At 47.8% G+C, this 16516-nt stretch overlaps 1 protein-coding gene and 1 pseudogene across 1 annotated transcript in view; one reads left to right on the top strand and one right to left on the bottom strand.

The window, feature by feature from the left end:
- Positions 1-16516, bottom strand: part of CDRT4 (CMT1A duplicated region transcript 4) — a gene marked incomplete at its 5' end in the record, with an annotated part of 70337 nt that overhangs the window by 22418 nt on the left and 31403 nt on the right. The window lies entirely within an intron of this gene.
- Positions 3747-4397, top strand: LOC103018275 (DDB1- and CUL4-associated factor 16-like; annotated as a pseudogene).

Here is a 16516-nt window from a genome sequence, read left to right as displayed (position 1 = left end):
CTTTACAATAAACTGGTGAACATCAGTAAAGCATTTCCTGAGTTCTGTGAGCAAACCTAAGGAAGAGGTGATGGGAACCCCCAAGTTTATAGCCAGTTAGTCAGAAGTAGAGGCAGCCCCTTGAACTGAAGTGGGGGCGGTCTTGTGGGGCTGAGCCCTCAATCTGTGGGATGTGATGCTCTCCAGGTAGACAGCAACTGAATTGAATTCATTTGTAGGACACCCAGCTAGGGGTGGAGGATGGAAGAATTGTTTGGTGTGCAAAACCTCACACACTTGGTGTCAGAAAAAAGACATCACAGAGATGGACATGTCGAGGCCACAGAAACATCAAGAAACTCAAGGACCAAATAAGCCTGTTGACATTGACCCTAGGAGCAAGTCTGAGGGCGATTCCATAAGAGGACAGGGTGAAAGCCAGAATTTGGAGAGCTGTGGAGCTCATGGGAAAGGTGGGCGTGAGGAAAGGACTGGAGTAACAGATGTAACGGGAGGCCCGTGAGCGCCAGCACTGCCGCCAGAGGGACACGCTCCGTGTCATTCTCTCCTCATCGCTGTACACCTATGACATAGTGTCCCTGTTCTGTAGACGGAGAAATGAGCCTCAGAAACATCAAGCAACCCTCTCAAAGCCCTACATTTGTCAAACGCTGAGGTTAGGATTCAAAACCAAGTCAATCTGATTCTAAAGCCAGTGCTCTTAACTAGTGTACAGTTGCCTCCCACCCACTATCCACGGGTGCCGAACCCGCAGATACCGGGGCCAATCGTAAGGAACTTGAGCATCCATGGATTTTGATAACCACGAGGGGTCCTAGAACAATCCCCCACACACACGGAGGGAAGACTCTGACTGCATGTGTAGAAACCCAGGTGAATCTACAAATAAACTATTAGAATTAGTGAGTTTAGCAAGCTTGTTCGAGGCAAGGACAACCAAAATCATCTGCATTTCTATATACCAGCCAGAAACAAATGATTAAAAAGATACTGTTTACAATTGCTTCAGAAATGCCAAAGCCAGGAATAAATCCAACAAAAGATGTGCAAGTCCTCTCTGTAGAAAATTATATGTTATTGAAAAAACATGTTTAGAAATCTAAATAAATTGAGGGATATGCCATGTTCACTGTAAAAATGTCAGTTCTCCTAAATTGGGCTGTAGATTTGATGTCATCTCAACCCATCTAAGAGTGTCTGCAGAAACTCACAAGCTGATTCTAAAATGTGTTGACTATATGGACATAGGGCAAGCTAAGAACAGAGAAGGTAATCTTAAAGGTGGACAAACCTGAAGAATACATTATGCTTGAGTTTCAAAACTTATAAACCCAGAATAATTAGGACAGTGTAGAACTGGCACACAATTGATAAATAGACAAATGGCATAGAATAGAAAGCTCAGAAAAGACCCACTTCTCTATGGCTCTGCAGAGCAGTGAGTGAAGAACATTATTTTCAAAACTGCTGCTAGATCACTTGAATACTCATGTGGAAAAATCATTACATTTAACTCCTACCCTCTCATAGTACCCCAAAATCAGTTCTGGGTGGGTTGTCCTTCTGTATGTTAGAAGTAAGACAATAAAACTTCTAGAAGGTAAAATGGGAAACTATCTTCATGCCCTCAATGTAGGAAAAGATTTCTTAAAGTTAAGAATTTCTGTTCACTGAAAGATACCATTAAGAAAATAAAAAGGCAAACCTTGGTGTGGAAGAAGACCTTTGTAGTCCATATGACAGAAGAGGGTTTATACACAGAGTATATTTTAAAATTAAAAAAATCCCTATAATCAACCAAAAAAAACAAAAAACAAAAAAATAGAAAATTGGTCAAGAGACTTTAGGTATATCACAAAAGATGATATTCCAAATGGCAAAATAAACAAAGGAAAAGGTACTCAACCTCTGGTAAATTCACATTAAAACCACAATGAGATAGCACTATACCCCACCACATGAATGGCTAAAACTTTTTAAGCTGACAAGTAGAAAGAAGACGTAGCGCAATGAGAAAGCTCATAACTGCCAGTGGGAATGAATTTGAAAACAGTTGGACCTCATCTACTGAACACAAACATACACCCACTCTTTGACCCGGCAATTCCACACCCAAGTTCAGAACCGTGTAACATGAAAACACACAGTCAAGAAGATTTATAACTGCATTACTTATAATATACCCAAAAACTGGAAATAAACCAAATATCCATCTAGGGTGAAATGGATAAAATACACAGCAGTGCATTCATTCAATGGAACACTGCATAGCAATGGAAATAAATCAGCTACACCTGTGTGCAACCACACGACAGAATCTCACAAACAAAATACTGAAAGAAGCCAGGCACCAATGAGTAGTATAAGTAGTATAAGTAGTATAAGTCCATTTACATCAAGTTCAAAAAGCAGGCAAAATACATATGATCCAGCAATCCCACTCCTGGGCATAAACCTGGAGAAGACTCTAATTCAAAAAGATACATGCACCCCAATGTTTATTGCAGCACTATTTACAATAGCCAAGACATGGAAGCGACCTAAATGTGCATTGACAGAAGAATGGATAAAGACTATGTGGTGTATGTGTGTGTGTGTGTGTGTGTGTGTGTGTGTGTGTGTATAAAATGGAATACTACTCAGCCATAAAAAAGAATGAAATAATGTCCTTTGCAGCAACATGGATGGACCCAGATTATCATACAAAGCGAAGTAAGTCAGAAAGAGAAAGACAAATACCATATGACATCACTTATACGTGGAATCTAAAATATGACACAAATGAACTTATCTACAGAACAGAAACAGACTCACAGACATAGAGAACAGACCTGTGGTTGCCAAGGGGGAGGACGGGGTGGGGAGGGATAGAGTGGGAGGTTGGGATTAGCAGATGCAAACTACTATATATAGAATGGATAAATAACAAGGTCCTACTGTATAGCACAGGGAACTATATTCAATATCCTGTGATAAACCACAATGGAAAAGAATATGGGGAATGCGAGCCTTGCGGAGGAGTGACTGTTGGAACAGAGCTGGTGGCGCTAGGCTTAGTCAGGTCTTGCGGCTGGGAGTGAGGCAAGGAAGAAGAAAGGATCCTCCTTGGTCTTCTCATTCACAGGTTAAGCCTACCTTTCCAGATAGTCCAACAATTAAGTCACCAGTTTCCAAGGGCATTTGCACTACCTATGGAAAACACTGGATCTGTGCACACCAGACAGATCCTTGACAACTCGTCCCACCATCCCCCTGCACAAAAGTTGCTGCACCAGCAGACAAAGACGGCGACCACTGAGTTTCTTTTCATTACCAAATAGATATAATATCCCTGCCAACAAAAAAGAGTACACAGTGTCTCTTCATAATTTCACAACCAATTGAGACCATGCTAAGAAAATCAGCTTGCCTAGATGAGGACCCCTTCTCTTCTTGGGTAGCCAGGATTTGAAGGAGAGACTCTGACCTGTGCCACTGGTAAGTGACTAACTTTTACACACTGAACTGGTCCTGAGAACTGAGCTGTCTTCTTTGTAAGTGAAGATTATACAACATAATCTTGAAACACTGCACAGTGGTGAGAGCCAGAGGCATACTGTGTGTGTGTAACAGACTGAGAAACAGACAAATGAATCCTATTGAAAGGATTTCTCATCTTCTGCTTCTGTTTGCCAGTGTTAGCGTTTTACTGGCTTATATGGTTACTTTTTCTGGTACCTTTTTTTCTATACCATTGTTCTATTCTAATGGGTCCTAGAAATCCCTCTCCTGACCCCTTAACAGAATCAGAAAGTGAGGAAGAAGAAAACGCTAACTACCTAAATGAGAGTTCTGGGGAAGAGTGGGATTCCTCTGAAGAAGAGGACCCTGTGGTGCCCAACCTAACACCTCTTGAGAGTCTTGGCTGGCAGGTTAAGTGCCTTTTAAAATATTCTACAACTTGGAAACCTTTAAATCCTAGTTCCTGGTTGTATCATGCTAAACTCTTGGATTCTAGCGCACCCGTCCATATACTTCGAGAGACAGGACTAAGACTCTCCCATTGCTCCCATCGTGTACCCAAACTGGAACCAATTCCTGAATAGCCTCCTCTAGGCTCTTGTGGAGTCCCACCTTTTCAAAAGCCCCTTATGAGTCCCAGCCGGCTTTCTAGAGGTCATACCACTCTAAACGGAGCACTGCACTTTGCCACCAAACAGTTAAGCCGAACATTGAGTAGAGCCACTCCCATACCTCAGTACCTAAAACAAATTCCTAATTCATGTGTTTCTGGTTGTTGCTGTGGCTGGTTAACTAAAACAGTTAAGGAAACAACCCGCACTGAACCCATCAACACTACTTACTCCTACACTGACTTCCAAAAGGCAGTTAACAAACTCCTAATTGCATCACTATAAAGATCCACCGTTCCTTCCCATATCTCTCGTGTTGCCACTTGAGAAAGGAATACGGTTCCACAGCCCACAGTTGAGAAACTAACGTCTTCTCAACCAAACTATGCCCTGTCCTGATACGCCAAAATACGATCAAGTACTGAATATAATACCCAAGAGTCCTGTAACTCAACTACAGGAGCTGTTCACTGTGAGCATTCCCTTTGAAAGACCTAAAATGAGAACTTCAGTAGAGAATTAGTCAAAAGGGACCTTATTACAAGAGATAAGTTGACTATTCTCCACACTCAGTTCTCCCCACAATTTACTCTGCCTATCTAATGGACTTAACTAGATACCTAATTATTAATGGGAAGGAAAAGGAGGCCACTACCCTATTTGTTACCCAACCTTCAGAACAGCCATTGTGGAAAGTGATAAGTTAGCTACTCCCAGTAACACCTTTCTGAGCATACTTTTCTCTGATATTCATTTCTAGGGAGGTAGTTGAATTAAATTGAATAACTAGATTAAAAAAATGGTGGGAGTATGGATTTATCTCTCAGTTTTTATATTGGTAGACCTACATATGGCAGGCACCTTTTAGGAGTTCCTATGTTGGAGGGAGGGAGTGCAGTAGTAGTGCAGTAGTAGCCTACACTACCCCAGACCTATTATGGGACCTGCAGTTAGAGCATAAACATTTTATAGGCTCCCACCAGGCTGTCTCTAGCTAACCTGGCTTATAAGATCATACCTAGGGATTAAACAGACACCTGTTCTGTAGGGAATATATTTCCTGCATCTCAGCATCCAGACCATAGTCAAGAGCAAATAAAACCCATTCCAAAGACCAATGGGAAAAAACTAAGAGAGCATTTATGCTAGTGGATTAAAGTATTTCATCTGTATGATGTTTCCTGGAGCAGTACTTCATGCACTTTCCACGTCCATTGCAAACTTTTCAGGAACACTTCTAACTTTAAAGAAACTTACTACAGAAAATCTCAGCCTGATACAGTCTGAAGTTGAAGAGTTTTTTTAGCATCATTTTTAGCTGTAGATTTTTTTTTTCTGGCTGAATAGAAAGCATATGTATCCTTGTAAATGAGTCTTGCTGTGTTTATTTGGATGAGTCAAAACATAAGAGATCAACATACATAAAATGCATGAGACCAGTAAGTCTTTTCACACACCTACAGTAAAGAGTGAAACCTTTGTGTGATCCTGGTTAACTGGGCATCTAAAGGGAATCAGAAAACAGATTGTTAAAGATATATCATATATCTTTCCTTATTTTAGTTTTGCTTTTTCCTATTCTCCATAATTAAGTGCTGTATACACTGTGGCATTAAAAAATTGAAGCATTAATGGAATCACAAATTCTATAAATGTACAGCGACTTTAAGGAGAGAGAAGAATGTTTATGACCTAATGAGTAGTTTCTGCTGAACCTTAGTGGTCTCCTCTTGAGGAAAAAGGAGGGAATTGTAGTAGGTAGAAAAAAATATTTGTTAATGGAAAATTTGTTACTGAACTGAAACCATATAATGTTAGTGTAACTGAATGTATCAGTAACTGTTCCTTTGTAGATGTCCTATGAAGTTGGTTTTTTAAATGTTACAAAAACCTGTTTCTTTCTTTCTTTTTCTTTCTTTCTTTCTTTTTTTTATGGGAAGGTGGGAAGAGGTAGAGGGGTCTAAAAATTAAAATATGTTGATGGTTATGTAACCATAATATGTTCCTTTGTGTGTGTGTGTGTGTGTGTGTGTGTGTGTGTGTCAAAGTGCCTTGTTCATGAACACATTTTTGCTGTTCATTCCCAAAGGAAGCCTTTCCCCAGCTTCCCAGCTGAATAAACCAACAGCTTTGTACATGCAAAAAAAGAAAAAAGAAAAAAGAGAAGAATATGAAAAAGAATGTCTATATGTGTATAACTGAATCACTTTGCTGTACAGCAGAAATTAACACAACATTGTAAATGAACTATACTTCAATTAAAAAAAAAAAAAGCAGGCAAAATAGTGTTTAGGAATACATTTCCTCAGCGTAGAGCACGGGTATAATTGATTAGCATAAATTCAAGAGAGCAGTTACCTCCAAGGATTAAAGAAGAGGGAAGTGACGGGAGGGGGCTGGAGGGGAGCTCCTGGGGGTAGCACTGTCCTACTTCCTGACGTGGATGGCTGTTGCCAGGTGTCCACTTTTGAAAAATCACAAAGATATAAAATGTATGCCTCGGTGCACTTGATGTATTGATATATCTCAATTTTTAAAAAATGCTTTAAAGATATAAGGATGGCAGGGCTAGAAAAAGGAGTAGGGAGGGGGGGCAGGACTGGAGCAAAGGTTGGAAGGGAAAGGGGAAGCGGAGGATCGTGGAGACTAAGTGGGTGTCACCCACAACCCCGCCACTGGTGGTAGGGCCGCCAGTCTGGGGTGGGTCTGGATGTGGGGGAGGGAGTCTCTTTAGCATCAGAGAGGAGACGTGGGAAGAAGAAAAAAAGGATCAGGTGTGGTGGAAAAGCCAGAGGGCCATGGGGTCTGGGAAGGTCAGGGTCTCGGTGAGCCGGGGTGGCTGGAGAAGAAAACGCAGAGCCTGGAGACGTCCTGTAGACAGCCTCCCACTCAGAGAAGCCCTGGCCACCAGCCAGTGACTTTTAGACTGCAATTAGCTAATTGGGTCTTGTCTCTCCACAGCCAAAACTAAGTATCAAAAACCAGAACAAAGTCATTCTTTCCCATGTTCCTAAAAACCTTGAGAATTACAAAGGTGAAATAAACATTTATGCTAGAAATAAACAATGAAAATTGAAAATCAAAGTGGGCCAAGTATTTGCCAGGCAGCCGGCCTGACCTGCTACACATTCCTGATGTCTGGTTTCTACCACGTGCTCCCCGCAGCTTGGCAACCCGTCCTTTCTTTCTCCTTGGTTTCCCGGCACACTCCCCACAGCGCCAAGCCCTGTGAGCTCTGGGTTCGGCTCCCCATTTTCTCTCTCTGCAGCCCACTCCCCACCACGCATTTACCAGGGGACACGAGGCACGACAGCGACCCGATCCAACTGGAAATGCCGTGTCATCAGCACCCTCCTGTCTCCCCGCACGTCTGTCTGCCCTGTCACCAGAAATGTGGTGTCCTGAGGAAAACAGGGACTGGGGACGTCGCCTGAGGTCCTGGGGAAGAAACAGGGGCCAGTAGCTGGTGGGAAATCTGAACTGGCACACAGGCTGGCTGAGGTTTGAACAGTGAAGGACCAACTCAGGAGCAGGCAAAGCGATATTAGAAGATCAAGCAGGCAACAGAGCCAGAGGTCAGAGGGGGACCAGGGACCAGGAACCTAATGCTACAGAGGTGTCCAGAGCTTGAACACTGGAGTCAGATGGCGCTGGGCTCCAGTCCTGGTTCTGTCATTTACCAGCTGTGTAACTTTGGGCAAGTTACCAACCTCTCTTGGCCTCATTTTTCTCTAGTGAAGTGAGGATGTGGATGGACATGGGGATGGGGATGTGGATGGGGATGGAGACAGGGATGGGCATGGGGGTGGGGATGGAGGCGGGGATGGGGTGGCATGGGGGAGGGGGACAGAGGTGAGGATGGGGGTGGGGATAGAGGCGGGGAGGGGAGGGGTGGGGGAGGCAGACAGAGGTGAGGATGGGGGTGGGGATGGAGGTGGGGATGGGGTGGGGTGGGGGAGGGGGGCAGAGGTGAGGATGGGGTGGGGATGGAGGTGGGGAGGGGGAGGGGTGGGGATGGAGGTGGGGGAGGGGGAGGGGTGGGGAGGGGAGGGGTGGGGAGGTGGGGGGAGGGGTGAAGATCCACATGCCAGGCAAGCCTTCAGGTGTGAGAGGCTGATACATCTTTGTCGCATGAGATGCTGAGCGTGTTAAAGGCAGGGAGCAGCTCCTGGCCTGGGCTTGGTGTCTGGCACCTTCTACCTGCCCCTTTTGCTGGTCAGAGCTCATTCCCGACAGCACCAGCATAGCTGCTGGGTGTGTGAGCAATCTGGGTGCTTGGTGACCAGCCCGGGACGGAGAGCAGCTGTGCTGACGTCCACTTTCCACGTTCCGTCCCCTCTGCACACCCCGCCCATTGGCCCCACTCCCTGCTCTCATCACCAGCATTTTCCAAATGTCCCTCCCTTTCTGCTTTCAAACATCCCCAAGTCTCCCCTCCCCTAGAAAATTCTTCTCTTGACCCCAAGCTTCCCTGACTTCTATTTTCCTCCTTTTCTCTGCCAAAACTCCCCAGGGAGCAGCCTGTACCAGCTGCCACGCCTTCCTCACTCCCCAAGGCCCAGCAGCCTGGCGCCCACTGACAGCCTCCGGGCGGGAAGGACAGAAGTCACAGCCTCAGAGGGGCTCGAAAGTGGGAGGGTGGGCACACACCCATACAGGGATGCACACATAGGCACACACACATACACATGCACACACAGACACACACGCACACACAGGCACGCACACAGAAATACAGATGTACACACACAAACACACGCATACACATACACAGAGACACACATATACACACACAGAGACATACACATACACACACAAGCGCATAGAGGCACACAGAAATACACACACAGACACAAATACATATACACAGGCACAAAGACACACACATACACAAACACAGAGAAACACACACACAAACACATAAACACACAGGCACATACACAGACACATATACTCACAGTCACACACACACACTAACCCATTCCAATACGACAGCCCGAGGGCCCTCACTCTGGCCAGAGAGAGGAGGAGGGACCCCCGGGGCCGTCTCTCGCTCAGCCTGAAGGCTCCAGACCCCTCATGGAAGCACCAAGAGGGCAAAGAGAGGCCGCTGGAATTGCTGCCCTGAGGGCAGACCCAGGCCATATGGGCCTGACCGTCCACAACTGGGGAGGAAGCATCTTTATACCCTGCACAAGTCCCAGCTGTGAGCGCTCAGAAGACACCCCTGAAATAATGTCAGCTGAAAAGGAGGGAGCGAAGTGCTGGTGGAGGCCTGGAGGAAGACCGTGACCTTGGGACCCAGAGGGTCAAGCGTGCAGGACCAGCTCCCTGACCCCGGGCTGGTCAGTGACCATCTCCCAGACACGGGGCAGAATCTGAACTGAACCCCGGGCTCTGGCTCCCTGCGTTCTTGCCCCTCACCTTCCTGCTTCTCTCTCACCAACTCCACGCAGCTCAAGAAGAGCAGAACCAGAGCTGCCGGCATAGAGACAGTGGCCCAGCACCCCCTCTCCAGTGGAAAGGAGTCCTCTCTCCCCTTCCCCTCGCCCGTCTACACTGTGGCCTCACTGATCACAAGGTTTACAGATTGTTGTGCTTATTTACTGACGCTTCTTCCTCAGGTTCTTAATTATTTTTAAATAAGCAACTGGAATATTCATCATCATTTTTTAAAAACCTACTGTCCATGTGGCTGTAACAACCTTCTTCTCTATGGGTTCCTACAGGTTCTTAACCGAGAGAGTTAAGGAGATGCTTTCCCAGTCCTGGCCAACCATCTCCTGGGTCCTGAGCTCCGGAGGGAACGTGATAGGAGCCCCGCCCCACACCACCAGCGAGGAAACGTGGGTATGTCTTGGTTTGTTTTGCTGCTCAAGTAGACTTGTCGCCTTGACTGCACTGTGGAGTCACCTGACCATTTTTAAAAGCATGCCCGAGTCCTCTGCAAAGTTAATCAGACTCCGGACCTCAGTAGGGTTACAGAGTCCGGGGGTGGCGGGCAGAGCGCGACCAGACAACCGGGAAGGAACGCGGAGGCTCCAGGAAGGCTCCTGCTGTGAAGGGCTCGGCCTCGGCCGGTTGGGTCTGTGCTTTTTTCACGTTCATCCCTGGCTCTCCTCTCCGGGACACCTGGTGTTCCAAGGTGTGAGATAGGACCCACACACACACCCGACTGTTACCTGAGAGGCTTCTGCGGTTCCCCATACTTCCTTCAGGATCCCGGTGGTTCTCCTGCCCAGGGCTTATTTCTCCCCCGCAAGCGTCCCCCGGTCCTGGATCCCACTTCCCCCCTCGGTCCTCTATTTGCTGCCGCCAGCCATCGTCTCTCTGCTGCCCCCAGGTGGTCCAGGGGCCTGGAATCAGAGTCAATGGGGCATTGTGACATCAGCACTTGCCATGCTCCCCGCCCTGAGGTCTTCTGCCCTCTTCTCTTCTTGCCCAGGGAGCTCAGCCGGCTCCAGGGTTAGCCCAGGTACCGTGTGCACGGCCTCACTTGGGTCTCTGCCCCAGAGGAGCAAATACAAACCCTTACTCTGCGCCTGGCCCAGCCAGATGGAGAGCAGTGGTCGCCTGCCTCCGTGTGGTCACCTGGAAGGTCTATTGAGACTCGGCTTGCCAGGTCCCACCCCAGAGTTTCTGATTCAGTAGATCTGGGGTGAGGCCCAAGAATTCGCCTCTCCAACAAGCTCCTTTCAGCGGAAATAAGCCTATTTCTTTGGAAATAAGATGCTCTTTGGATGAACAGCAGAGAATTGCTGCCACCAGAAGCTGATGGGAATCAGCCCGTCTCCTCCCCTCCAGTGACATGTCCATGTTTCTGTAAGGAATGTTCAACTTGTAAATTCCAACCTCACCTGAGACCCCAACTCTGGAAAATTCCCCACGATTCCAGGAGGACCCGGCACAGAGCAGTGTAACTGTTGTGTCAGCTTGGGACCCATCCGAGAGCCAGGCTGGATTTCTCTGCTGCAGAGCCACCATGCCCCAGGTAGTCCTTCCCAAATGCCTCTCCCAGTGTCCACTCTTCTCCATCCCCCCACGGCTCTGTCCCCGCCTGCAACCTGCCCAGCCAGGAATCCAGCGTCCTCTGGCCTCTCTGCACCCAAGCAAGCGCTTCATCCCCCTCACGATGGTCAGCAATGTCCCGTTGTCTCCAGGGTTCTCTGGCGCGTGCTGGGGAAAGCCCAGGACCAGGCGGCAGACGTGTCTCTCTGTGTCACAGCGTCATCGCTTAGTGGCAGGAAAACGCACAGCCAAGTGTTCTGCGGCACAGACCCACGTTTCCTCCTGCCCACGAGCCAAAGCCTGGTTGCTCTCCTTCTCCAAAAGCCTTCCTCTATCCGTCCTCTCTCCAGATTCTAGTTCGTCACGTCCCGTCCCTCTCCCTGGGCATCCTTCCCCCCGCGAGGACCCCGAGTCCGTGGGGCCTGCCTGTCACCTCTGCTCGGGCACCATGAAGGGCATTAATAAGAGGTGGAGCCTGCAGGGCCTGGCTGTGTGGGCACACTGCAGGGTCTGCACGGGCGAGGAAGGAAATGAGCTCTGAGAAGCTCCACCCTCTCTCCTGGCGGGTCTAGGGAGACTGTGGACACCTTCGTGTGCAAAGGCCAGGGGCAGCGGTAGGTTTGCAGTGTTGGGGGTGGCAGGTGACCACGGTTTCACGAGAACCTCCAAAGACGCAACCCATAAAGCCTTCCACAGCTTGAAGTGGCTCTCTGAGCTCCTCACAGGCCTAGCGCTGCACGTGACAGGGACCAGGGCCCAGCTGGGAGCCAGGTCCCTGGACCGACCAGTTAAAGCCTTTGGGGAGTGACATCAGCCCCGCCACCTGCCAGCACACAGGGGAGGCCATGAGGCTAACCACACCCGCGTCTATGTCGTTCAGGGCGAGGCTCCAAGTCTCACAAAGAAAATCCACGGCCCGAGTTATTTTCCTCCTACAGGGCCTGCCAGGCCTTTGATTGTCGGCTTTGGAGAGATGCATTTTTCCCTCCTCTGTGGGCAGCAAATTCCCCGAGAGTCAGCACGCTGTGCCTCTGGGCTTATCCCCCCACTGCTGTCACCGCAGAGGGACCAGCCGAGGCAGTGTGCTGGGCGAGCCCTGGGCCTCCCGGTGCCAACCAGCCCAGACGCCCCAGGGCTTCCAGGGTCCCTGGTGAACCCAAGCGGCCTCAGCAGGTGCTGAGCCCAGCCCTTCTCTTCACTGAGGGCACAATGAGTTAGGGCACCCGGGGGTCAGGAGCTGGCTTCGGGTCACCCGTGCACGCCCCCCGTGCCAGGGACTGTCCTCAACTTCCCACACACTCACCGATCTGACATTCAAAATCTCCTCCACAGCCTCACAGGTAGGTTCCACTACTTTAACTTGACAAGTGAAGACACTGAGCCACAGAGACAGTGAGTGAGTTTTCCGTGGACACACACTCTGTAAGTATGAGAACAGATTCCAGAACACACGCCACCGAGAAGGGGAAGCCCAGGCAACTAACTGCATCAATTCATCGTGAGGCCCCACTCGAAATCCTTGAGGGTACTGCCCGGACCCCTAGCTCCCACCTCTCCTGCAGGCCCGCCTCTTTCCCCTCCCCCTTCCCAAATCACTGGCTAAACAGACTCAGGCATGTCTCTTTGACATTTGACTTTCTATGAAAAATGAGAAGAAAATCAGTGCTTTGGGTCAGAAGTTGATCAAACCTCCCTCTGGGTCCTCAAGTTGCCTTCCAGGTGCTAAACACCAGCACACGTCACCCCTCCCTACGAGGGTCCCCCATGGCCCTGCACCTCCACTTGAGTTCAAGTCAAAGATGGACATACGATCCCAGCAGGTGGTCCACTGCCTGGCCTCTGACCTGTGGCCTGGCCTGGAACAAAGAGAGGACCTGGGCCAACCCAGTTGTCTCGGGAACGCCAAGAGGAGGGAAAGAAAGGCCTGGCACTAACAGCTGGAGCCCAGGTGAAAGGACGCCCTGAGGAGCACGAGGCCGTGAGGGGTCACGGCAAAGCCAAACAAGGCCTGTGGGCTGCGATCGGGCCATCCACCCCTTAAGTCTCTTCTATTGTACAGGTTTGTACAATAAAAACTTTGGTTCCTTGTGTGTAGAAGGAACTGAGTTTCCCATGGTCTGGACTGTGCTGATTCCATCCCCATGGTGTCCTTGGACTATATGTTCCTCTGTCCCCTATGAACTGGCTGTAAGATCGAGAGCCTTGACCGGGTCCAGTTTTGCTTTTCCAGAATCGGTGTTGTAAATATCAGCAGTCTACTCGGTTGTGTCTCCTTTTGTGATGTTAGCAGCTGTGGATGATCCATGACTAGAAAAGTTACTTCATGGGCAGTTTCAATGGGTAATATTCTAATTCTATCATTCCTTCTTCATTTTTCATCCAGAACTCTTCTATAAGGAGACGCTTCTCACCAACTCCTTGGCTACACTGAGGCACAGTTCATGGGAAAAGCAGGACAAATCCTGGATTGTTTCCCCTTATCAGTTTTCTTTTCTTTTTTGGCCGTGCCAAAAGGTTTGCGGGACCTTAGTTCCCTGACCAGGAATAGAACCCACGCCCCCTGCAATGAAAGCACTGAGTCCTAACCACTGGGACTGCCAGGGAAGTCCCTATCAGTTTTCAAAATAATAACCTGGGTGCTTTGCATGCCCCCAAAGTGACTAGAGTTATTGGGTTTTGTAATGAATTCATGGGTTTAAATATATTTGAATTGTTTCAATCCATTACAGCTCTTATTCTTAGGGATGTTCAAGTATCCCTCCTCTAGCCAGTCAGAACCTTTTCATGCTGGTTCCTGAGTCCTTTTGACGTGACCCTCGAGGTCTTTGATAGCTTCCTTGCTATTTTTACAACAAGCTGCTCCAGGCTCATCTACAACACGAGATAAGCAGTTTCCCTAAGGAGCCCTCTTCCTCTGATGGGGATTGGTTGTCAGGGGCTGCACGGAGACTCACTCCCACTGCTGTCTGTGGACCAGTCCTCACCCTTCCAGATGTTCTATGCAGGACCTTCCCGCAAAGCCCCGCCCAGGGACAGCCTGCAGACCCCATAACATAGCACCCCAAGGTAGATTTCCAGAGATCCAGTGCTGTGCTAAAAACCATGCTTATTTCACTTTAAGCTCTTATGGGTCTGGAATTCAGGAAGGACTTGGCTGGGCAGTCAGTCCATCTCTGATCCACGTGGCATCAGCCAGGGCAGCTGGACTGGAGAATCCATTTCCAAGACGACTTCTTTATTACACGCTGGCATCTGATGCTCCTTGGTCTCTCTCTCTCCCCGCCCCATGGTGCCCCATCCTCCAGGCCTCTCCATGTGGTCTGGGCCCCTCAGCAGCAGGGTGGCCTCAGGGTGGCCACACCTCTTACGTGGAGGAAAGAAGTGGAAACCTCAAGGCCAGTTAAGGGCTGCTACTGGAACCAGCAAGGCATCATTTCTTCCATATTCTATTGGTCAAGGGGGTCACAGCACTTAGCCAGACTCAGCGGGGGGGGCCAAAACAAACCACATCTTCTGATGGAGTGACAAGAACAAGTTGCAGAAGAGCATGTGAGGTAGGGGTGACCATCGTCAGAAAATAAAGTCTGCCAGAGTAACTACTTCACAACCCTGGGAATCACGCACACATTCCCTTGACTCATTCACACATCCACCCAACAAATAATCTCTGAGTGAGGCCAATAACTCTTGCTAAGGACTTTATACAGAATTTCTGAGAAAATGAAAAAGGTTCGGAAACAATTTCAATTTTTTAAATTGACTTTCCCCTTTAAGTCCCAGCTTTTTTCTCTTAAATCTCATAAAAAGAAAACCTTTCCTATCTTGGGCCAGCTCCAGTGTCACCTCTTCTAGGAAGCCTTCCTTGATCTCCCTTCAGGCATACTGTTAGCCCTCAAGCACCCTGTTCACAAACCAGTGCGATGCTTATATCTGATCTGCATCTGAGTTCACATCCACCACACATAAAGACTACATTTCCCAACCACTTTTGCAACTAGATGGCCATAAGAATACGTTCTGGCCCAAAAAATGTAAGTGGAAGTGGTATGTGCGACTTTCCAGAGAGGTCCCTAAAGAGAGAGACTGTACCTTTATCCTTTCTTTTCCTCCTTCCTGCTGCCTGGAATGCAGTCCTTATGGCTGGAGCTACAGCAACCATTTTATACCATATGATGACTTTGGGAACAGAAGCCACATACAACAGAACAAGATAAAGAGCTCAAGTTCTTGACACTGTGGAGGGCCACTCCCACACTGGACTTCCTACACCCAGGTTTTTACATGAGACTGAAATGAACTACTATCTGGTTTAAGCCACTATTGGGATTTTCTGCCACTCACAGTTGAACCTGATCCTAGCTGATATGACACATCTCAAGTGGGGGAAAAAGGCAAAACTGTCATGTGATGCCTTCTTCACTGAACTATGTGCTCCTTGAATTCAGGGTTTGTGTCCCTGTCGCGCTCACGTCTCCAGAGCCCACATGGGTGTACAGTAGGTGCTTGATAAACATTTTCTAAATTAAAGACAAGCATACAACGTTTTAACATATCAAGACACATAGAAATGAATTATATGAGCTTCTAACAGACACAGGCAGAACTTGCAGCTATTGGTGGGAAATACTAATTCTACTAACAGCCCAGGCAGGAGAATGAATACCTCAAATAGTAACATAATGGCCTACAACAATGCATCTGGGGACATTGTTTATAATGTCAAGAGTCTGGAAACAACCTAAATGCTGATTGAGGGGGCGTGGATTAAAATATGGAACATTCCCATAATGGAAATTCTATGTCTCTATTTAAATGAATGAGGCAAATCTATATGTACAATGATCACAGTAAGTATTTAAGTAAAAATGGCAAATACTATCACCCTAAGGGAAACCAAAGAAAGTAGGTTAAAAATGAAAAAGGTGGGCAAAAGTGGATAACCGCTGAAGCTGGGTGATGGGTATGTGAGGGGTCACTGTATTTGCCTCTCTCACTGAAGTGTACATTTGAGAAAATCCTGCAATAAAAGTGAAAACAGAAACAAAACCATGTGGTTCTGAGCCTTGTTTTTGTTTTTACAATTGATTAAAAATATTTTCAAAGGGCTGCCCTTGTGAAAAACTAAAGGGGAGAAGGGGGATGAATATACATTTAAGTGCTTGAATATGCACAGAAGATTTGTCTCTGGCATGCCACAAAACTCCGAAACTCCAGCTGCAACTGAGGAGGGGAAGATGGGAGATGGGAAACTTACTCTTCATTCTGTCGTTTGTTTCACCATTCGCCTGCGCAGCTCTGTCATTGTAGACAAACTCATTGTAAAAGGAAGCATGGGGAAGAGCGTCACTAATCACCGGTAGGGTTGTAGGCCTGGAGGCAAGGACATAAGAAATCCC

Source organism: Balaenoptera acutorostrata, chromosome 20 (genome assembly GCF_949987535.1).
Source record: "Balaenoptera acutorostrata chromosome 20, mBalAcu1.1, whole genome shotgun sequence".
Classification (NCBI taxonomy): Eukaryota; Metazoa; Chordata; class Mammalia; order Artiodactyla; family Balaenopteridae; genus Balaenoptera; species Balaenoptera acutorostrata.
This window is presented reverse-complemented; position numbering and strand designations above follow the sequence as displayed.